A 25,038-nucleotide genomic window follows, 5' to 3' on the forward strand; every position below is an offset into this window, starting at 1 on the left:
TTTGTTATCACCTCATCATAGTAAGTCATACTAATGACACCACCTTTCCACCTATCCCATCGGGTATCGAGGTAGCGTGAGATACCACTTTTCGATGACCTGATGACATTGCTAACCTCTACTTTGCATTCTCCATCATTGGTGTAAGTTATACCGATAATCTCATCGGCTATCGGCACAACACTTTTCTCATGCCCCCGATAGTGAATGATATGTCATTGAAACCCTCCTTTTGAACTTCCTTTTGGTTCTCCTTCGGAACGGTCGATCTAGGTCACGCCAATAGGTTCTTTCATTGTTTCGGCTAGTCGGTCTTGTTAGGGTAACTTACGCTGATAGCTTAAATTTGATAACTATGTTAATTAAGCTCCTCTTCATATATTGTTTACACTTCCAACCTTCCATGAAAACTTCATACATACTAATAAATGGCAGATTCTATCACATAGGCCCAAAGAATGTCTTAATAAGGATCCCAATACTATCGTGATGAAACTTCCTCATGTAGTCCCTATTTAGTGCCAACCCTTAGCATGTGCCAGTTGTACTTATTCAATTTTGAAAATAGGTCACCGTAGGATCCTTCTGATACTACAACATACTTCTTGCATATTCAATCCAACATTAAATGCTCTTATGATGAAAATGTACATATAAAACATCAAACAAATAGCACAAAATATTTTGCAAAAAATGTGCTAACAGAACTGAAATTGATTGATTTGTTAACTCATTTTGATTGATTTGTTATCAGGGTTGATTGAGGAGTTAACTAGATAGATTGGCTAGTGAACTAAATAGATTAGTTAGTTGATCGAGTTGATTGAAGAGATAAGTGGAATGATTGATCAGTAGACTAAATAGATGGATTAGAAGACTGAAATGATTGATTAGTCATAAAAAGATGATTTTGAGTGAAAATGGGAGATTGGTGAGTTAATTGAGTTAACTGTTTAGATAACTAATTTAATCAATCAGTTCTGATTTTAGCATGTGTTGTAGGATTTTGAAATTGAATGTAATTTTCATTTTCAATTTGGATTTGAATTTGGACTTTCGAATGTTGAAATGCACATGAAATTAACTGAAATTAAGATTTGATGAAATATGAATTTGGATGAAATAAAATTAATTGGAATTAAGTGAAATTCGAATTTGGGGAAAAATGAAACGAAATTAGATGGAATTATTTGGAATTAGAATTTGGGGATTGGAATAATTAAATTAATTAATTAAATAATTTAAATCAAATTATTTAATCATAGGAAATTGAATTAGTTAAATAATAAAGATTATTTAACTAAGGAAAATGCCACAATTAATTAAACTTTATTATTTAATTAATTCAATTTAATTAATAATTGAGATAGGGTTAATTGATTAGAATGGTGAATTGATAGAAATTTGAATAATTAGTAATAGTCAAGGGTCATAATTAGAAGTAATAATTAATTTAATCAAATAATTAAAGAATTCTTTGATTAAACAGACAAATAATTAGTGTAGGATGAAAGAGACAACCTTGTTTGCTATGGGGTTTTGATCTTGTTGATGTCAAAATTTGACTTTTTTGAGTGTTGATTTGGTTGAACTTTGGTATTGCAAAGACATAGTAGCAAGCAAAGAAAACAATCTAAACTAAACAAAGAGAGCACTTGTTTAAAGGACTTTTTCAAATCCTCATGAATGTTGAGATCTTTTTCAAGACCCCACTTTGTTTTCAATGGTATTTTGGCAATTTGATAGCACATCAAGGAGACTCTCCTAAGGTCAAATGGTAAAAAGTATTATCACAACCCACAACTTGATACTCTGTTAGCTCAAACAACCTTGTCACACCCTAGGGTGTGCCCATTTTTTTGCCTTTTTTTAAAAAATTAGACCAAAGAAGATTGCTCCTCAATTGGCCCATTATCCTAGGAGACATATGGTGAGTGTCTTGGGAGAGGATTCTTCCCTACCCTTGCACTATGATAATAAAAGTGTATGGTTACTGACTCGTTGGGCTTCTAATTTCTAAGGTGTTTAGAAAGGGTTCTGTTCGAGTGGTCATAATCAACAACATTTTACACTATGTTGAGGGAGGTCTCCCAGTTTGTAGATGTTACACTCTACAAAAATTAACGTACTGTATAGGCACCGAGGGAGTCATAACGTCATTGTGACAGTATGTAACACTCATCACATATGATTTCCATTGCATACACATTTATTAAGAGTGGATTGGATTACTTGGCTTTATTCGTTGCCACTTAGGTCATTCCCCTCTCATTGGCCTTAATGGTGTTGGCAATTCACACTCTATTGGTTGGTTTCACTATGTTGTCATTGATGGCAATTTGGTATTGTGTTCCAACTTCATGTTTTGGTTTTATGGTGTACTGGAAGGCACTTCACAGATACTACATCAGCACCGACACCGACATCGGTAGGGCAAAAGGATTTCCTTGATCATCGACTATGCAAGCCGATATGGTTTAGTAAAGGTTATCGGTACTGGAGGCTGACATATCTTGGATCCGGCATCGGAAATTTGTTTTAATGTTTATACATTTTTATTATCTGGCTGACATGTGATCTGATATTGTATATATCTTTGTAAGCCGACATAAAGCATGTAAATTTGTATAGAGTATATAAGTCTGCTTGATAGATCATTCTTATAGACATGAAAATATGATATAAGAAATTATGAATATACGAATGTTAACTTGGATTTGAGCAAGGACAAAGTTCCGATAGTGCTAATGATGATCAAAACCATAAGGCACCGGTAAGACAATTTAATGCTTATAAATTCAATGGTAGGTGTTTTATTTGCAATTGATTTGGTCACATGGCTAGGTAATGTAGAAATAGATCAAATCAGAATCCTGATTCTACTCCTGGTAAATGTTCTAAATGCAATAAGGTTGGTCATAAGACAAAAGATTGCAAAATGAATGTTAAATGCTACGCATGTGGAAAATTTGAACATATGGCTAATCAATGCAGGTCAAGCAATTTCATCGGTTTTAGAAAATCAATTCAAAGGAACAATGTTACATGTTATGCATGTAATGAGGTTGGACATATTGCTAAGCTCTGTAGAAGCAAAATCCACAAGTTAGTAATGGAGGATCAAATGAGAAATGAAAAGAGAAGGTCAGTGAAATCTGGCAAGATCACACTCAGAGATGGGTTAGGAAGATTGAAGAACAATCATCAGATGGGAATGTCCCAGTTACTTATTCTATAGAAGAGGCTACTCCTGCACCGGAAGGAAGCTCATCTAGTATCTAATGTAGAAGCCTTAGGGGTAGGCACAATTCATCTAGATGCTACATATGCCCCTGGAAGAGGTTCTAGATATTGGAAATGATTATCGAACATGGATATGTTCTGAGCGAGATCCGGTATCTTACACTGACAGTTATTTATGTCAATGGAAGATTAGGGTTTTTCTTGAAGGTTAAAAGTTCGAATACACTTCATTATTAATCACCTTGCATTTAGAGTGATTTTAGAGTGATTAAGAGTGACTAAGTGTGATCAAAGGCAATTCAATGCATCAGATTTCTTCTTGAGTGATTTGACGGGCGTCTGGAAGAATTTGTTGGAGGTTTTCACCAAGACTGATCAAAAGGTATTTATCTTTAAACATGGAAGCAGGATCATCTTCTATTCCTATTTTTGTTGCAAACCCGACTGTAGTAGAGGTCAAGAACTACCCCAGGCCAATTTTCAAGCAGTAGCCACATGTGGCTACCTAGGAAGATTCAGTTGGAGCATTTTATCATGTTCCAGAGGGAGATGTCTATGTAGAGGATGTTAGGGCATATATTCACTGTCACATCAAGGACTTAGGAACTTCAGAAATTAAGGGCATGTATATGAGTGAACTGATGGGAGAATCTAGAAAGATGAAACCAACATACAAAAATATTGAAGACCTAGGGTTTATAGACATTCTGAATATTCTGGAGTTTAAGGATGAGATAATCAGATATATACTAAGCAGAGTGCATGGGGAAGTTATATGGCAGAACAGACTTTAAAAAACCAACAAGGAAGCCATCCGGGTAATCACTGGTTTTCCATCAGTTGGGAAACATCTAGACAAGAAAGTTTCAAATGATTTCATGGGGAAGATCACCGATGCAACATCTAACAAAAGATCAATGAAAGTGAGCACTATCACCAACACAAACATCAAATTTGGTAGCATGATCATCGGGTATAAGGTAACATAGTCAAACTGACCGAATTTTGTTTCCAATTAATGGATTTTGGCTGCATACAAAATGATGAGAGATAATGTAAAATTACATCTATGCGATTGGATACTTGATGATTTGTTAATAAAATTAGGAAGTATTAAGGGTGAGAAGAAGGGTGCATTCTAGTATGGAAACTTTTTAGTTTTCCTAATGTTATATTTCCTGAATGATACACCTGATTCTCATAAGAGGAAATGTGCTTTTGACATCTCGGTAGGGAGACAACTGAAACAGTCAATTGTTGCTTTAGGAAGCTAGAGAGATGATAAGATATGGGGGTATTTTAAGGCATTTCAAAAATCTATGAGGTCGAGGGTAAGGGTACTTGAGCATATTGTAGAAAAATAAACTACCAACATATGCTTTATGGTAAATAAGGATGAGACAATCATGGGAGTAGTTAAGCCCTGAAAGATTTGGATTGAAGAAATGGGCTATGAGGTGGATGCATAGATTCTTGATGCCTATACAAAAATGTTGATTGATGCACCAATTGATGAAGCAGAGAAGCCTTGTGGTACTGCACAACAGAAAACTCAAAAGGTTGACACAGAGTTCAACCGAAAGAAAAGAGAGAAACAGGAAGGAAAAGAAATCAAATTTGTGTAGAAGGTCTTAAAGGACATCAAATCACTAACCGATGTTGTCCCGAAGAAAGAAAGAAAGAGGAAAGATCTCGAGGTTCATATTGAGCCTATTACTATAGATTCATAATCTGAGGATGACACACCATTGGCATTTAAGAAGGTTGTTAGGAAGAAACCAGAGGGAACAAAGGCAGAAGCTAATAAGCAACTGGTTAGGAAGGTTACATAAAATTACTGGCACCGAAGCAATCACCTAAAGCTACACCTGCCACTGCATCTGGTACTACCAAGAGGAAAAAGAAGAGTGAGATAGAGTTAGTAATTGAATTTGATAATGTGACTATCATACCACCTAAAACTTGTGCACAATTAGTAGATGAAATCACTAAAGATGGCATGCTGAAGAATTTTCAATTTTATTATGAAAACTTAGAGGATGATGAACAACGAGAGGTAGAGAACGCAATCCTATTATACTTGGATATTTATAAGAAAGCCTTAATAGAGATAAAAAATCAAATACCAGTTGAGTTTTATAACATGTTAGATGCTAGAAGATTGTCAGTTATGCAAGAGGATAAACACATTAAAATTCAAGAGCTATTATCTATCAGTGTTACTATAGCTACAGATGAAATGGAAAAGACATTTGAGATAGCAGACATAAAAATTTTCAAAAGAAAACATAGGATAACCAGTTTGATGCTAGGGAGAGTAAATAAAATAATAAAGGAGACTCAGATAGCATGGGTTAAATTTTTTGGAGAAAATAAAGGATTCTTTACTTCATCGAAAACCAAGACAAAAACTATAGATACCCCAGTTGAAGGAAAAGGAAAGGGGTTATGGGAACTTCACCCTCAGTTTTAAAAAATACTAAGATAGTGGAGATTGAGACCCCAATAAATATAGATGTACAAACAAATATTGAGCTACCGATTAATATAGAGAATGAACAAGCTAATATTGTACAGGATACTAATATTGAGAATAATTGTCCTTCGGATACAAATGTATAGGTTGAGGTTACTATTCATACACGGGAACCGATAGTTACATAGATTGCACTAGGTGGCAAAACCATTGGTGCAAGTGAGGAGGTTATAAAGGATAAGTCTTCAGAAAAGAAGACAGGGGAATCTGGCAAGGAACCGGTTGTTGGTCCATCACTATTGTCAATTGACACTTCTTAGGTAGAAAAGAAAAAAATCACATAGATGAGTCCAGTTGAACTGATGATGATGGAAGCACAAAAAGCTAATGAAGGAGGGATCCACAGATAAATGGATCATAGATCAATCAATCACTATTCTACATAGACTAGTCCTGGAGTGTAAGATTGAGAATGAAGTGAGCCTATCAGGTAAGACTAAGGTAATCACTGAGCATATCTCAAAGGATTTTCAATCCTTACAACAAGTCTCAAACCGACAAGCACTAGAAAGATTTAATCAGGCTAAGAGAGCTACATTTGATCAAGTAATTGAAATTGAGAAGAAAACAATTGAGGAAAAGTTGATCCTAATAGAAAACTCCTTGAAACATTGTATAAATATATATAGGGTATTTTGTAATACTAAAATACTTACAACTAATGTAGATAGAAAGATAAAGGAGATTTAGGAGAAAATTGCAATTATAGCTAACTCTTTTGATGGATTGATTTCACTGACTACATCAATTGATGGTCAAATTTTGATTTTGGAGAACCAAATTTCTGTTCTTGAAAAGGAAACAGACAAACTAATTAGAAAGGCCAAAAGTCTGAGAGGCTTGTTGAGTCTCCAATTGGATTCACTCTATGTACACAAGAAAGAATGTAGGTATATGGTGGGAAAGTCCACACCGACAGAGGTAAATGAGAAAGAGTCTATTGCACATTTATTAAGTGGACTTGTATCTATTTCTAGCACATTGAAAACCAGTTGGGATACTTATGTGGAGTTACTGGAGAAGGCTTATCCATAAATTTTGAAGCTGGTCAAGCTCCGATAAGACATTTTTGGGGATATTCATTGTACATTTCTTATTCTTTGACATTCCCTTTTGAATTCTTTTTATGACATTGATGTCAAAGGGGGAGTAGTATAGATGTGAAAAATAATAAGAATAAGAATATTTGTATACATTAGGGGGGAGTTATATAATTTTGGAGTTTCTGGAGATATGGAGCTTTTTGCATATTTAGCTCAGGGGAGCAGGGCAGGATGAAACCGATAGTTGAAACCTTCACCATTTCTCACATAAGTGTTGCCATCAATTCCAAAGGGGAAGATTGTTGGCAATTGACACTCTATTGGTCAGTTTCTCTATGTTGTCATTGATGGCAACATGGTATTGTGTTCTGGCTTCATGTTTTGGTTCTATGGTGTATCGACAGGCACTTCACAGATACTACACCGACACTAGCATGATAGAAGGATTTCCTTGATCACTGACTATGTAGGCTAACATGGTTTAGTAAAGGTTATGAGTATTGGAGGCCGACATATCTTGGATCCGGCATGGACAATTTTTTTTAATGTTTATGCATTTTTGTTATCTGACTGACATGTAATTTGATTTTGTATATATCTTTGTAAGCCAACATAAGGCATGTAAATTTGTATTGGGTATATAAGTCAGTTTGGTAGATCATTCTGATAGACATGAAAATATGATACAGGCAATTATGGATATGCCAATGTAATATAATTTAGAGAGATCATGTATGTGAGGAAATTATTATAAGGGTTATTCTGGTAAAGGGTTTAGGGATTTATATGTTGGAATTATACACTCTTATGAGAATAGTTGATGTTGTCATTGATGGAAACCAACTGGTAATCATCTAGCAACCAACTGGCAGTTACTGGCACCGGCAATAGACTTCTACATACACCAGCAGGCACTTCACTGACATCGACAACAATGCATACCGACACTCAAGCTGACATGGAATAAACTTTTGTTTATTGTTTTGTAATGTAATTATCTTTTGTAAAAGCCGACATGGTATATTATAAAAGACTCATATATGTATGAGATCTTATAGGTCATTTTTGTAAGGGAGATAGATGATAAGTATAAGGCAATTTTGTATAAGGTGGTATAGTTGACAGTGAAGGCTTTGGTTATTGACTGAGCTTAAATCAGTACTGAACCTGGCATGAGAGATGTTGTTTTGAAGCAGTACATTGTATTGGATTTTAATAATCCATTTTTGTAGTCAGTGTGACTCTTTATTGAGCAGTGTGCTCTAGGTTGTTGGTCTCCCTGCATGTGCAGGCCCCTCATTGTTAGTAGTATTTATTCATTAGCCAGTGAGTAAATATTGTGGGTCATGAATCCCACTAAGATATTTCCCACACCGGGTTACCTCATTAAATATATTGTGTTATGGTGTGTTTTCTATGTTGTCTATGTTATTCTTATTATCTGCATTAATTCTTATTTACCGGTACACTGTTTTGGGATGCAAAGTTTTAAATAAGTATAAATATTTTGTAAACCAGTTAGACACTGATTCACCCCCCCTCTCAGTGTCTTTGGGACTATCATTGATTCTAACAATTGGTATCAGAGCTTGGTCCTCTATTGTCATAAGCCTAACAGCTTGAGGAATATTTTGACATCGGTACAGATGGAGAACTTAAGAAAATAGTTGGAAGGAGCCCTTGAAGATTTAGATGATCTAAGGACTGCACAGGAATTCATTAAAGGACTTTAGGAGAACTTTTCTATTGCACAAAATAAAATAAAAGAACTTCTTGAGAAGATGCAAAAAGATGATGATGAAAAAGAAACTCTTAGAGATATTGCAAACAAGTTGAGACAAGAAAACAGTAATATGAAGAATGAAATACAAGATATGACTATGAGGTTATGTAAAGATATTGAAGACAAGAAGAAGAATGAAGAAGACTTTACTAGGAGACTTAATGATGCTAGAAATGAAAATCTGAGACTTAGTCATGAAAATGATATGTTGAAGACAAATCTGATTCACATGCAACATGATAAGACTGAGCTTATGAGACAACTTGGAATTCTGGAAAATGAGTTGTCTACTGCAAATAAACACAAAGAAAAATTCAAGAAAAGTTCAGAGGAGCTTGATGACATGATGAAAAGTTAGAAACCTAATGGAGATACTAATGTACTTGGATTTGAAGTTGGAGATGCTTATAAATTTAATGGAAAATGTTTCAATTGCAACAAATATGGTCATAGAGGAAATTAGTGTAGATTTAGAAATAATCAGAACACAAACTCACCCATCGGTCAATGTTCCAAATGCAATAAAGTTGGTCATAATTCAGAAAATTGCAGATTGAATGTGAAATGTTATGTTTGTGGAAGATATGGAAATTTATCTAATCATTGTAGACCATAAACTGGTCAAGGATATGGAAAGGCTATTCAGAGGAATAGTGTGACTTATTATTCTTGTAACAAGATTGGACATATTGCTAAATTTTGTAGAAGCAAGAATGCACCGTTAAACAATATGAGATCTAGCTTGAAGGGAAAAGAGAAGGTAGAAGAAGTAAAGAAAGAATTTTCTAAACAGTGGATTAAGAAAAGAGATTAGAGAACTAATGAAACTATATCTTCACCAGTAGAACAGAGTAATCCTCCACCGGCAGGAGATTCTTCATCTAACTGAGGAATAATCCCTTGGGGATATGGCAGTGAATTGAAAAACATGCATTCTACCCTTGGTTGATGGTGAGAAAATACATTTCTTCTTTACCGGTAGGTGTGTTAAGTTTTCACTTAACCGATGAGCATTTAATGTTGTTTTGAAGAACTTTTTGGCTATAAAGCACCGGGAAACCCTCATTTCAAACTCACTGAGAATTCAAACTTATTGTGAGCGTGAAATTGAGCAAAGCCATTCAAGGCGAATCTGAGAAGTGTTTTTCAAGCATTTATTAAGCATCCAGATAAGAGGTATTTTTCATAATGGCTGCTTCATCTTATGTTCCTGAATTTATTTCAAACCCTACCATTGTGGAGAATGTGAAACGCCCTAGGCCCATTTTCAAAATAATTCCCAAAATTGTGAAGCAAGACAACTCTATAGGAGCATTTTCAAAAATACCTCAGGGAGTAGCATTTGCAGAAGACCCTAGGATTTATATACATTGTAATATAGAAGAGCTAGGATCTAAGGAGTTAATGAAAATGTTTAATAAGGTCATTTATGATGAACATGGAATTGTTAAACTCGAACACAAGATTGTGGAAACTTTAGGTTTTGTGGAGATATTGAATATCCCTCAATTTCCAAAGGAAGTGGTAAGGATTGTATTGAGTAGAGCACATGAAGAATTCTTATGGTTGGATTCTATTTGCAAGATAACCTGACAAGAAATTAGGGTAGTTACTGGTTTACCCTCAACTGGTAGTAGACCTGATAAGATAAAGAATATTCCCAACAAAATGGTGACAAGCCTAGCCGGAGCAATATCTAACAATAGATCACTTATATTAAATGATATTAAGGACATTAATGTGAGATATATAAGTATGGTTGTTGGATACAAAGCCACACATGCTAACAGACTCAATTCCATTTCCAGTTTTTGTATTTACAGTGCACATGAAATGATAAACAATAGTGCTAAGATATATGTGTGTGAATGGTTAAAAGATGAGCTTATTGACAACTTGAGAAATATTAAGGGAGACAAGAAGGGTACTTTCCGCTTTGGAAACCTTCTGGTATGTTTAATGCTATATTTCACCAAAGAGATCCCCGGTACAGGACCCAAAGACTTTGGTTATGATATACCAATAGGAAAACAACTATAGGAAGCTTTTACTGGAATGGGAACTGCTAAAGACAACAACATAATAGATTACTTTAAAAATTTCCAATCTAAGATGATAGCTAGGGAAAGGATTCCTCAAAGCATAGTTGAGAAATATGACAAGGAAATTTTCTTTGTTATCAAAAGAGATGAAACTTGGATGGAAGTAGTAAGCCCTATAACTATTTGGGTTACTGAAATGGGTTATGAGGTTGATCTACATGTTCTGGAAATGTATGCAAAATCACTACTTGATGCACCTAGAGAGCCATCTGAAGAATTCTTTGGAAATGAAGAAACCATAGAGAATAAAGTGTCTATGTAGAAAAGGACTAAGAGAAGAGAAAAATACATTAGGGATGCATCCAAAAAAAATAAAGGAAATAAAAGAAAATGTCATGAACCTTAGTGGCATATTGGCTAGTGAGCTTGAAGGAATTCAATCGGAGGCACATATTTCATTGGTTGACACATGTTCTGGCAGTGACAGTAGTAAGGCAGTTGAGTTCAAAAGAGTGGAAAGGAAGAGAAAACCATCACCGGTACCCTCTCCTTCTTCGAAGAAAACAAGAACATTAAGGAAGAAACAACAGGTGGTTAGGGAACCCAAAAAGAAACTCACACCTAAGAAGAAAAAGACACCGAAAAACCCCACATTGAATGACTTACTAAATGAAATAACTGAGGAAGGTAATTTGTCTAATGTGATAAAATGGTATACTTCTTCAAATGATACTGACAGAAACACTATTGAAGAAAGAATTATTCTTCATTTAGACATTTATAAGCAAGTTTTGATTGAAGTTGTTGATGAGCTACCAAATGATCTCTACATGAGACTTGAAGCTAAAAGGCTATCAGTGATGGAATTATACAAGAAACTGAGAATTGAAGCACTCTTGGAAGTTCACTCGGTTCACTCCAAAGAAGAAATTGATGAACTTATTTCTGAGGCTAACCAATCAGTATTTGCTAGTGGACATCGGCAAGTAAGCCTGATGGATGGTAGAGTGAAGGAAATTGCAGAAGAAACAACAGACAACTAGGATATATTCTTTGTGGAGAAAGAAAAACAAGAGGAAATGAACAGACCTAAGAAGATATTTAAGGTTTATCAAAAGGAAAAAGGTAAAGGAAAAATTGGTGGAGTTCCAAACATCAAGATTACTGACAATCTTCCACCACCACCTTTGGATAATGCACCGGTACACTCAGAAGATCCACTGGTTATTGACACTGAAGGAATAAGACATGATGATACAAATCTTGAATCACAGATACTTTTTAAAATGAATGTGGATACTCAAGAGGTAAACATTGTTGTGGATAAGGATAACTCTGAAGTTAAGGCAGACAATGTTGACAGTAGTAACATAGCAGAGAAACTGGTAGAAACTGAGACATCAACACAAATAGAACAACTGACACAGACTGAAAAACCTACTAAAGATAAAGATAATTGCACAGGGCCACCAGAGATAGAGATATCGGCAGAGAAATAAACTAAGGAAGAGGTACACACAGAAATAGAGAAACCAACAATCACAGAGACATTGAAACAGTCTGAGAAACCTTTGCAGGTTGAGATACAAACCCAGACTCATCCACCAGAGGAAAATGCAAGAAAAATGGATACATCTGATGGAAGCACAGAGGTAATAAAAATAATTGGTCAGACATTCGACACATCTACAGGTGAATTCAAACCTACCAATGTTACGGAGGTACTTTTGGATTCAATCAAGAACATAATAGATTGCAATGTATTGGCCTACAAGGCAATTGACAACACTTTACCTATTCTTAAGTTGATTGCACCAAATTGTAACATAGATCATATTAAGGATTCTTTAGGTAAATTGGACACATTGTCCAAATTTATTGTTGATAATGTAATAACTATTGATAAGGTGAATGAGGACACAATCAAGGAGAGAGTTGAAAAAGGGAAAAATAAATTCTCTGAAGACACTACAAAGAAGTGTACAAGACACTTGAACACATTATTACCGGTACTTAACTCTACAATTTTGGAGTACAAGGAGCTAAATAGGGAAACATGCAAACCTCACCTTTTAACAAAGGACATAGATAAGGAGATCAGTAAAAAACAGAAATAAATTGATGACATAGCTGATAATATAATTGGCTCACCTGAACATATATCAGTTTTTGAGCAGGAAATGGCAGTTTTTGAGGAGAAGATACAAAAAAGTTGAGAAAGAGAAGGCAAGGATAAGGTCAAATGCTAGGGAACTTAAAAATAAACTTGGTCCTAAGTTGGACAATCTTATCTCTCAGAGAATTGAAATCTCTAAGGCATTAGTTCAAGGAGAGTGATCACCAGAAGAACACATGCATTATCTCACCGGAATGATCCAACAGACTGAGGCAACTTTGAATGATAGCAAAAGGTTTATGCAAAGTCTAAATTTAGTTTTGGCAGATATCTTTTAGATTGTAACCAGCTAGTTACAGACTTTGAGGTGAAATTTTTGCACTCGTTTGATTATTTATGACAAACCATTGTCATTGATGTCAAAGGGGGAGTAGTGGAGAGAAAAATGCTTATACAGAGGAGATCACTTGCTCAGGGGGAGCACATCTTTTTGGACTTCAGTTTTTGGAAACACCTTTTGGATTCTTCTCATGAGTGTTGCCATCAATGCCAAAGGGGGAGATTGTTGGCATTCTACACTCTTATGAGAATAGTTGTTGTTGTCATTGATGGCAACCAACTGGAAATCATCTGGCAACCAACTGACAGTTACCGTCACCAGCAATAGACTTCTACATACACTGGCAGGCACTTCACTGACATTGACAACAATGCATATCAACACTCAAGCCGACATGGTATATTGTAAAAGACTCATTTATGTATGAGATCTTATAGGTCATTTTTGTAAGGGAGATAAATGATAAGTATAAGGAAATTTTGTATAAGGTGATATAGTTGACAACAAAGGTTTTGGTTATTGACTAAGCTTAAACTGGTACTGAACCTGGCATGAGAAATGTTGTTTTAAAGCAGTACATTGTATTGGATTTTGATAATCCATTTTTGTAGTCAGTGTGACTCTTTATTGAGTAGTGTGCTCTAGTCTATTGGCTTCCCTGCATGTGCAGGCCCCTCATTGTTAGTAGTATTTATTCATTAGCCAGTGAGTAAATATTGTGGGTCACAAATCCCACTGAGGTTTTTCCCACACCGGGTTTCCTTGTTAAATATCTTGTGTTATGGTGTGTTTTCTATGCTGTCTCTGTTATTCTTATTTGTTGCATTAATTCTTATTTAACAGTACACTATTTTGGGATGCAAAGTTTTAAATAAGTATAAATATTATGTAAACCAGTTAGACACTGACTCTGCCCCCCCCCCCCCCTCTTAGTGTCTTTGGGATTGTCATTGATTCTAACATTAGACCGAAAAAGACACACCTTACACCAGAACTATATTCTAGCATAGAAGATGCTATCTTAGTAGTTCTGCCTTCTCCAGATCGTAGTCTGGAATTTTATGTAGTTAGTGAGGCTCCTATTGTGATTGAGCAGTGTGCTCTAGGTTGTAATCCTTCCTGCAAGTGCAGGCCCCTCATATTTTGTAAGATCTCTTCATATGGCTAGTGGATTGATATTGTGGGTCATAAATGCCACCATCATTTTTCCTCTTTGAGGTTTTCCACGTATAAATGTGTGTGTTATGATTCTCATTTATGTGATTGGCTTATTAGCTGCTTTAACTCTTTCAATTTTGTATGTATCATTATACCAGTTGGTGTATGAATGTTTTAATAAGGTTAAAATTTACTATTTCGGTATAAAACTAATTCATCCCCCCTCTCAGTGCTATTGGTTTTCAATAATTGGTATCAGTGCCTTGTGCCTCAGAGGAAGTTTAATAGCTTGAGGAAGATCCTGAAACCAAAATCCATAGATATGGCTTTGGAGAAGCAACCTAAGATGGTAATTGAATATTATGATGCTGAAAGGTTGAAGAACTTAAAACTATAAGATGAATTGAATTTTGCTAAGGAATTAATTATTATCCTACAAGAGAGGTTATCATCTGTTCAAGCTAGGAGGAAGGAACTTCTGCAAAATCATGATGATAAAGAGAAAGATGCACTTAAGGAACAAAGTCAGAAATTGAGTCAGGAAAACATGGTTATGAAGAATGAAATGCAAGTTATAACTACGAGGATGTCTAAAGAGATTGAGGATAGAAAGAAGAAGGAAGAAAATCTTGTTATATCCCTGAAGAACAAATTTGAAGAATGTGGTAGGTTTGTTCATGAAAATGATATGTTGAGAACTGATTTAGTACAATCCTAGAGTAATAAACAAGAGATTGTGAGACAAATGATAATACTGAGAGAAGATTTATTTACTGCAAGTGAGTACAAAGAAAAATTCAAGATCACCTCAGCACAGATTGATGAGTTATTAAAAAGAAAAAAGCAGATTGGAGATTCCCATGAACTTGGATTTGAGCAAGGACATAGTTCCGATACTGCTAATGATGATCAAAACTATAAGGCACCAGTAAGACAATTTAATGCTTATAAATTCAATGGTAGGTGTTTTGTTTGCAATAAATTTGGTCACATGGCTAGGCAATGTAAAAACAGAGCAAATCAGAACCCTAATTCTACTCCGGGTAAATGTTCTAAATGCAATAAGGCTGGTCATAAGACAAAAGTTTGCAGAATGAATGTTAAATGCTACACATGTGGAAAATTTGGACATATGTCTAATCAGTGCAGGTCAAGCAATTTCACCAGTTTTAGCAAAGCAATTCAAAGGAACAATGTTGCATGTTATGCATATAATGAGGTTGGACATATTGCTAAGCCCTTTAGAAGAAGAAATCCACTGGTTAGTAATGGAGGATCAAATGAGAAAGGAAAAGAGAAGGTTAGTGAAATCTGGCAAGATCATACTCAGAGATGGGTTAGGAAGACTGAAGAACAATCATCAGATGGGAATGTCCCGGTTACTTATCCAACAGAAGAGGTTGCTCTTGCACTGACATGAGGGTCATTCAATATCTAAGGCAGATACCTTAGGGGTAGGCAAAATTCATCAAGATGCTACATATGCCCCTAGAAGAGGTTCTGGAAGATGTTCTAGATATTAGAAATGATTATCTAGCATGGATATGTTCTGAGTGAGATCCGATATCTTACAATGATAGTCATTTATGTCAATGGAAGATTAGGGTTTTTCTCGAAGGTTAAAAGGTCGAATACACTTCATAATTAATCACCTTGCATTCAAAGCGATTTTAGAGAGATTAAGAGTGACTAAGTGCGAACAAAGGCAATTTTATGCATCAGATTTCTTCTTGAGTGATTTCACCAATGTCTGGAAGAATTTGTTGGAGGTTTTTGCCAAGAACGATCAAAAGATATTTATCTTTAAACATGGAAGTAGGATCCTCTTCTATTCCTATTTTTGTTGCAAAATCAACTATAGTAGAGGTCAAGGACTGCCCCGAGACAATTTTCAAGTGGTATCCACATGTGGCTACCCTGAAAGATTTGGTTGAAATATTTTCTCTTGTTCTGGAGGGAGTTGTCTATGTAGAGGATGTTAGGTTATATATTCACTGTCACATCGAGGACTTAGGAACTTCATAAATTAAGGGCATGTATATGATTGAACTGATGGGAGAATCTGGAAAGATCAAACTGGCATACAAACATATTTAAGACTTAGGGTTTACAGACATTCTGGATATTCCAGAGTTTGAGGATTAGATAATCAGATATGTAGTGAGAAGAGTGCATGGGGAATTTATATGACTGAACAGACTTTACAAAACCACCAAGGAAGCCATCTGGGCAATCGCTGGTTTGCCATCAGTTGGGCAACAACCAGACAAGAAAGTTTCAAATGATTTCTTGAGGAAGATCACCGGTGCAACATCTGACAAAAGATCCATGAAAGTGAGCACTATCACCAACACATACATCAAATTTGGCAGCATGATCATTAGGTATAAGATAACTCAGTCAAACCGACTGAATTCTGTTTCCAATTCATGAATTTTGGCTACATACAAAATTATGAGAGATAATATAAAATTAGATCTTTGTGGTTGGATGCTTGATGGGTTGTTAATAAACTTAGGAAAGATTAAGGGTGAGAAGAAGGGAACATTCTAGTATGGCAACTTGTTAGTTTTCCTAATGTTATATTTCCTAAATGATACATGGTTGTGGTAAGAGGCAATGGGCTTTTGACATCTTGGTAGGGAGACAATTGAAACAGTTAATTGCTGCTTTAGGAAGCTAGAGAGATGATAAGATATGGGGGTATTTTAATTCATTTAAAAAATCTATGAAGTCTAGGGTAAGGGTACCTGAGCATATTGTTGAAAAATACTCTACCAATATATGATTTATGGTAAAGAAGGATGAGACACTCATGGGAGAACTTAAGCCTCAAAATATTTGGATTGAAGAAATGGGCTATGAGGTGGATGCACATATTCTTGATGCCTATGCAAAAATTTTGATTGATGTACCAATTGATGAGACAGAGAATCCCTATTGTACTAGACAACAGAAAACTAAAGAGGTTGAAACAGATTTCAACTAGAAGAAAAGAGAGAAACGAGAGGGAAAAGAAAGATAATTTATGTAGAAGGTCTCAAAGGACATCAAAGTGCTAATTGATGTTGTCCCGGAGAAAGACAAAAAGAGGAAGGATCCTGAGGTTCATATTGAGCCTATTACTACAAAATCAAAATTTGAGGATGACACATCATTGGTATTTAAGAGGGTTGTTAGGAAGAAACCAGAGGGAACAAAGGCAAAAGCTAAGAAGTAACCAGTTAGGAAGGTTACAATAAAAATACCAGCACAGAAGCAAGCACCTAAAGCTACACCTGCAGCTGCATCCGATAGTGCCAAGAGTAAGAAGAAGAGTGACATCGACTTAACAATTGAATATGATAATGTGACTATCATACCACCTAAAACTTGTGCCCAAATAGTAGATGAAATCAGTAAAGATTGCATGTTGAAGAATGTTCAATTTTATTATGAAAACTTAGAGGATGATGAACAAAGAGAGGTAGAGGAAGCAGTCCTATTATACTTGGATATTTATAAGAAATCCTTAATAGAGATAGAAAATCAAATATCAACTGAGTTGTATAACATGTTAGATTCTAGAAGATTGTCAACTATACAAGAGGATAAACACATTAAAATTAAAGAGCTATTACCTATCTGTGTTACTATAGCTACAAATCAAATGGAAAAGACACTTGAGGTAACAGACATAAAAATTTTCAATAGAAAACATAGGATAACCAGTCTGATGCTAGGGAGAGTAAATGAAATAATAAAGGAGACTCAGATAGCATGGGTTAATATTTTTTGAGAAAACAAAGGATTCTTTACTTCACCAGAAACCAAGACAGGCATTGTAGATACCTCGGTTGAAGGAAAAGGAAAGGGGTTATGGTAACTTCACCCTTAGTTTTGAAAAATACTAAGATAGTGGAAATTGAGCCCCCAATAAATACAAATGTACAGATAAATACTGAGATACCAGTTAATACAGAGAATGAACAAGCTAATATTGTACAGGATACTAATATTGAGGATAATTTTCCTCCAGATACAAATGTACAGGTTGAGGTTATTGTTCCTACAAGGGAACTGACAGTTACACAGATTGCAGTAAGTGATGAAGCCACCGGTCCAAGTGAGGAGGTTATAAAGGATAAATCTTCACAAGAGAAGATAGGGGAATCTGGCAGGGAACCAATTGTTGGTCCATCATTATTGTCAATTAACACTTCTTAGGTATAAAAGAAAAACATCACAAAGATGAGTCCCACTGAACTGATGATGATGGCAGCACAAAAAACTAATGAAGGAGAGATCCACAGATAAAGGGATCATAGATCAATCAATCATTGTTCTACACAGACTAGTCTCGGGATGTAAGATTGAGATTGAAGCAAGCCCATACGGTAATCTTAAGGTAATTATTGAGCATATCTCAAAGGACTTTCAATCCTTACAACAAATCTCAAACCGACAAGCACTAGAAAGATTTACTCAAGCTAAGAGAGTTGCATTTGATCAAGTAATTGAAATTGAGAAGAAAAGGATTGAGGAAAAGTTGATCCTAATAGAAAACTCCTTGAAACAATGTAAAAATATATAGGTAATGTTGTAATATTGGAATACTTACAACTAATGTAGATAGAAATATAAAGGAGATTCAGGAGAAAATTGCAAGTACAGCTAACTCTTTTGATGGATTGATTTCACTGACTACATCAATTGATGGTCAAATTTTGATTTTGGAGAATCAAATTTATGTTCTTGAGAAGGAAAGAGACAAAATAATTAGAAGGGCCAAAAGTCTAAGAGTCTTGGTGAGTCTCTGGTTGGATTCACTCTGTGTACACAAGAAAGAATGCATAGATATGGTGGGAAAGCCCACACCAAAAGAGATAAATGAGGAAGAGTCTTTTGGATATTTATTAATTGGACTTGTATCTATTTCCGGCACATTCAAAACTGTATGGGATACTTATATGGAGTTACTGGAGAAGGTTTATCCAGAAATTTTGAAGTTGGTCAAGCTCCGGTAAGACATTTTTTGGGATATTCATTGTACAATTCTTATTCTTTGACATTCCTTTTTGAATTATTTCTATGGCATTGATGTCAAAGGGGGAGTAGTATAGATGTGAAAAAGAATAAGAATAAGAAGAGTTGTATACATTAGGGGGAGTTATAGAGTTTTGGATTTTTTGGAGATATGGAGCATTTTGCATATTCAGCTCAGGGGGAGTAGGGCAGGATGAAACCGATAGTTGAAACCTTGACCAATTTTCACATGAGTGTTTCCATCATTGCCAAAGGGGAATATTGTTGGCAATTGACACTCTATTGGTTGGTTTCACTATGTTGTCATTGATGGCAACATGGTATTGTGTTCTAGCTTCATGTTTTGGTTCTATGGTGTACCAGCAGGAACTTCACGGATACTACACCGGCACTAGCAAGATATAAGGATATCCTTGATCACCAACTATGCAAGCCAACATGGTTTATTAAAGGTTATCAGTATTGGAGGTCGACATATCTTAGATCCGGCATCCGAAATTTGTTTTAATGTTTAGCATTTTGGTTATCTGGTCGACATGTAATTTGATATTGTATATATCTTTGTAAGCCAACATAAGGCATGCAAATTTGTATAGGGTATATAAGTCAGTTTGATAGATCATTCTGATAGACATGAAAATATGATAAAGGGGATTATGGATATGTGAATGTAATATAATTCAGAGAGATCATGTATGTGAGGAAATTATTGTAAGGGTTATTCTGGTAAAGGGTTTAGGGATTTAGACTGGAATAGACAGAGCTTAAACCAAAACTGTATTCTAGCATAGAAGATGCTATCTTAGTAGTTCTCACTTCTACGAATTGTAGTCTAGAATTTTATGTATTCAGTGAGGCTTCTATTGTGATTGAGTAGTGTGCTCTAGGCTGTAAGCCTTCCTGAAAGTGCAGGCCCCTCATATTTTGTAATATCTCTTCATATGACCAGTGGATTGATATTGTGGGTCACAAATCCCACCATAGTTTTTCCTCTTTGAGGTTTTCCATGTATAAATTTGTATGTTATGATTCTCATTTATGTGATTGGCTTATTCGTTGCTTTAATTCTTTCAATTATGTATGTACAGGTATACTAGTTGGTGTATGAATCTTTTATTAAGGCTAAAGTTTACTGTTTTGGTATAACACTGATTCACCCCCCCTCTCAGTGTTATTGGTTTTCAACAAATGGTTCCCTAAGGGTAACTCGGAGGGGCAGGCCTTCTAAAGGATCTAAGTACAAAAATTTACTGAAAGCATAAAAGAAGAGAGTCTAGCTTTCTGATCACCCATTGATGGGGGGAGCATAATACCTATCCCTTCGAAAGCATGAAAAACAAAGTTCTTTTTATCCCTCCATTGAAATAATTTTATATTCCAAGTGGAGATGTTTCTCCACACAGGCATGGTGTTCATTTTTAACCTTCATAGCAATTTATGAAAAAATGGGAAACAATTTGATTTTGTTCTTTTTAAAAGCACTAAAAGAAGTTCTCTACTCTAAACCTATAGAGAAAATAATATTAGTAGACACATTGTGGGCTATCCAGCCTAATTTTCTCAATTACAGAGCTCTGTCTTTTCACAAATAGATAGAAATCCTGATAAAAACCAGAACTAAATAAGGGCAGAATGTGAAAAACCTAAACTTGCAATTGTGAACTAACTATTGAGCAATTGTGAACTGATATATGATCAATTGTGAACTGATATGCTATCAATTGCAAATTACTATGATAGCAATTGCAAATTGATGTCTGAGAAATTGCATAGCAATATCAGGTCAATTGCCCATCAGTTAAATAAATTTTTTATTTTTTTATTTTCTTTTATTTTTAAACAAGAACAATAGACAGAAGATAAAGATTTATTTTGCAATGATATTACTCCAAATCACACGAGCCATCACATCAATGTTGTCATAAAACTTATATTTGGCAAGGAATCGATGGATAGTTCCATGCTATTGAGCAATTTCCTCTCCCTCTTCAATTTCACGAAGTTGTCTTTTTGCCTTTAGTAGCCCTTGGTCTATTTTTTGTGCTCTCCTATGTTGTCTTTCCCTCCTTGCACCTACAATTTTGAAGGTTACCTTTCCTGCCATTGGATTAGATAATGAAAATTTCCAGAATTGAAATATTTTTATGGGTTAGGTGCACAAGATCAACTTATTAAGAAACGACAAACAAAAAATAATTTTTTCTCTTTTTTGAGCAATTGCGGATCATTTTAGCAATTACAACGGATTTTACTATCAATTGCAATGGATTTTGATAGCAAGTGCAGATAAACATTCACAATTGTGAATTTTTGTCTGATCAATTGCGGATTTTGTTTTCTGTGCATGCACAGATCTGTAAATTCAATCAAAAGCAACAAATGAAGGTTAGCATTTCTTCACGTCAGGTTCAACAATTGTTCTCTTGTTTGAAATCATCAAATCTAAGCTAATTAGACTGAAAGGATGAATCACAAAAATCCTTAACTAATCAAGTTGATTTTAAACACAAAGCAATGAAAGAAGTGGAAGAATTAAGCTAATTAAACTCCCTATTCTCCATTTGTGCTTCCATTGTTCTTCTCCATTATTGTTGGTGTAGGTGGCTCTCAGGTATTGCACTTGATTTCTTGCATAAGATGGACAACAATTTTGAAGACTATGATTCTATATTGAAATGAGAAAATAATGTTGTTTATATATATTTTCAGCACAGAAGGGGGGAGGATATGAACTCAAGTGTTGATTGATAAACAACTGAAATTTATTGATCTGTTAGCAGGGTTGATTAAGGAGTTAACTAGATAGATTGGCTAGTGAACTAAATAGACTAGTTAGTTGACTGAGTTGATTGGAGAGATAAGTGGATTGATTGATCAGTAGACTGATTGGATGGATTAGAAGACTGAAATGATTGATTAGTCATAAAAAGCTGATTTTGAGTGAAAATGGGAGATTGATGAGTTAACTGAGTTAATTGTTTAGATAACTGATTTGATCAATCAGTTCTGATTTTAGCATGTGTTGTAGGATTTTGAAATTGAATTTGAGTTTCATTTTGAATTTGGATTTGAATTTGGACTTTCAAATGCTAAAATGCACATGAAATTAATTGAAATTCAAATTTGTTGAAATATGAATTAATTGGAATTAAGTGAAATTCAAATTTGGGGGAAAATGAAATGAAATTAGATGGAATTATTTGGAATTAGAATTTGGGGATTGGAAGAATTAAATCAAATTAATTAAATAATTTAAATGAAATTATTTAATCATAGGAAATTGAATTAATTAAATAATATAAATTATTTTATTAATTGTGACTCACAATTAATTAAATAATTTATATTTAATTAATAATTGAGATAGGGTTAATTGATTAGAATGGTGAATTGATAGAAATTCGAATAATTAGTAATAGTCAAGGGTGATAATTAGAAGAAATGATTAATTTAATCAAATAATTAAATAATTACTTGATTAAACAGACAAATAATTAGTGTGGGATGAAAGAGATATTTTTTAGGTGCCTACAATATCTTGTGTCACATTTTCTTGGGTATGTTGTTTATTATTTCATGTGGATTCTATGAGTTTATTTGATTGAAATCTTAAATGGATTATGTGGAAATTGTCATAAAGTTGGCTGCAAGTTTCCTTACAAGTGGTATCAAAGCTATTGGTTGAATGGTGGTATAACCCTAAGTTGAATCCATGAATGCATGAAAGATTGAAAAAGACAAGGTAATATATGAGGGTTTGTTGCAGGTTGTGGGTTGTAGATTTGTGGGTATTTGTTGCAGATCTGGTGTTATAAAAATTTGTTTCTATTGATTTGCATTTTAGGGGTGGAGTTTCATATTTGGCCTTGTGAGAAAAAATGGACCCCATGATTGTGATCAAGGAGGTTGGGAGACAAATTTTGATATATAACTTTCCCTATTTTGGCAATGGAGAAATGAGTTTGAAATTTTTTTAGATGGTACGACTGTATGGCCATATCGCTTACATAGGTCGTCAAAAAAAAAATAATATTAAAAAATTCTTGCAAGCTAAAAAACCCGATTAACCTTTTTCCAAAAATTATTGAAAAAAAAAAATGAAAAAAGGAGAAAAAAAAAAAAATTGTTTAAGGGCATGGGGGCGTCCGCAGATTCACTCCCCATCCTGTGCACAGTGCTACCAATAGTACCTATGTTGAAGGGTTTGTCGGCCCCATGGACTAGTAGTACCCTACAACACAGGGGTTGTCAACCCCCCCACCATGGGTGGTGGCAGGCTCGACGAGCCCTAGGGCCACCGTGCCACGGTGGCAGGCGACAGGCCCACGGGGCCCTCGTCCCGTGGGGAGATCCCCATGTGGGATAACCACATGGGGACCACCTTCCTTGTGGGGTGTGGGTCAGGCCCACCCCACGTGGGGTTGTGGTTTTTATAATTTAACAAACAAAAAAATAATTACGCGAAATAAATTTGAAATTTTCCATTAAATTTTATATGCCCATTTTAATATATGTTCGAGTTCGAGACCCAAAATGTTTTATTATTAAAAAAAATGAAAATTATTTTCTGAGGTATATTGGAGAAATTAATTTTTTGGAGTCCATTATTTGCAAATGTAGCCTAATAGGCGAAAGTTTTCCATAGAGCATAACTTGGGCTAGGAGTGTCAGATTTTCAACTTCTTATAGTCATTGGAAAGGTGGTTGAATAAAATGCATGTTTGTATCATCAGATTTTCCAGATTTTGTTGTTTGAGTTGTGAAATGTCAGCTAGAAGTGACAAGTACCTTTATGGCTTTGAGAGGTCATAACTCGAGCATACAGAGTCGGATTTTGGACTTCAAATAGTTGACAGAAAGCTCTTGGAGAGAAATACAATTTGGTTTAGATTTGGAGCAAGTTTGACATGATTTATTTGTTGTTATTTTGATCTAAGTTGTTTATGGGTTCTCTTGACTATGGTGACATTATGAGTTTATGGAATGCTACATATGGAGATTTGGATTTGATATCATTGTATACTCAATGTTGTATCTTGATTCCTCTCATGTTGACATGGTTATCAGTTTTGGTTTGAGTATGTATGTTGCATCATTGGGTCTACAAGTTGTACAGTGTTGTAAGCGGTCTATACTTACAGGATTGCATCTATGACTTGGATATGGGTTGCCTATGCCTATAGTCCTTTCATTGTTGATGCATATTCATATTGGTGGCTTGGTTTAGTCATATGATTTGCTGATTTTGTTCTCATGGTGAGGAGGAGAGATGTTGTTACTAGGTACAATCATGATGGGGGACCTACGTGGTTGACTATGTGATGCTGACAGGCTGGCACATTGAGTTAGATTCTTGTTTTGTGGATGTGATCATGATGCCATGGTTGTTCCTTGTATTTACGGATTTTTTCATGGAATGGTTGGATTTGCAAGTGCTTTTATTGATGATCATTTGATTGGATTCTTGATTGGTTATGGTGGTGTATCTTCTTGTTTGAGGATCATGATTACTTTGACTTTTGGGAGCTCATGATGCAGCTTTGAGTTCTTTGATTGTTAGATGGATTTGGTTGATTCTCATGTTAGAGGATGATTTTAGCATGATGTCATGGATAGCTTGATTACACTTTTCAGTGGGAGCTTTTGAAAGTGATGATGTGGTAGTGTAGGATTGGTTCTTGATTGTTTATTTGGTGGTTTTGTATCTTTTTGAGATGGAGTTCATGGTTTACTTTATGTTGTTTAAATTATA

Source organism: Cryptomeria japonica, chromosome 5 (assembly GCF_030272615.1).
Source record: "Cryptomeria japonica chromosome 5, Sugi_1.0, whole genome shotgun sequence".
Classification (NCBI taxonomy): Eukaryota; Viridiplantae; Streptophyta; class Pinopsida; order Cupressales; family Cupressaceae; genus Cryptomeria; species Cryptomeria japonica.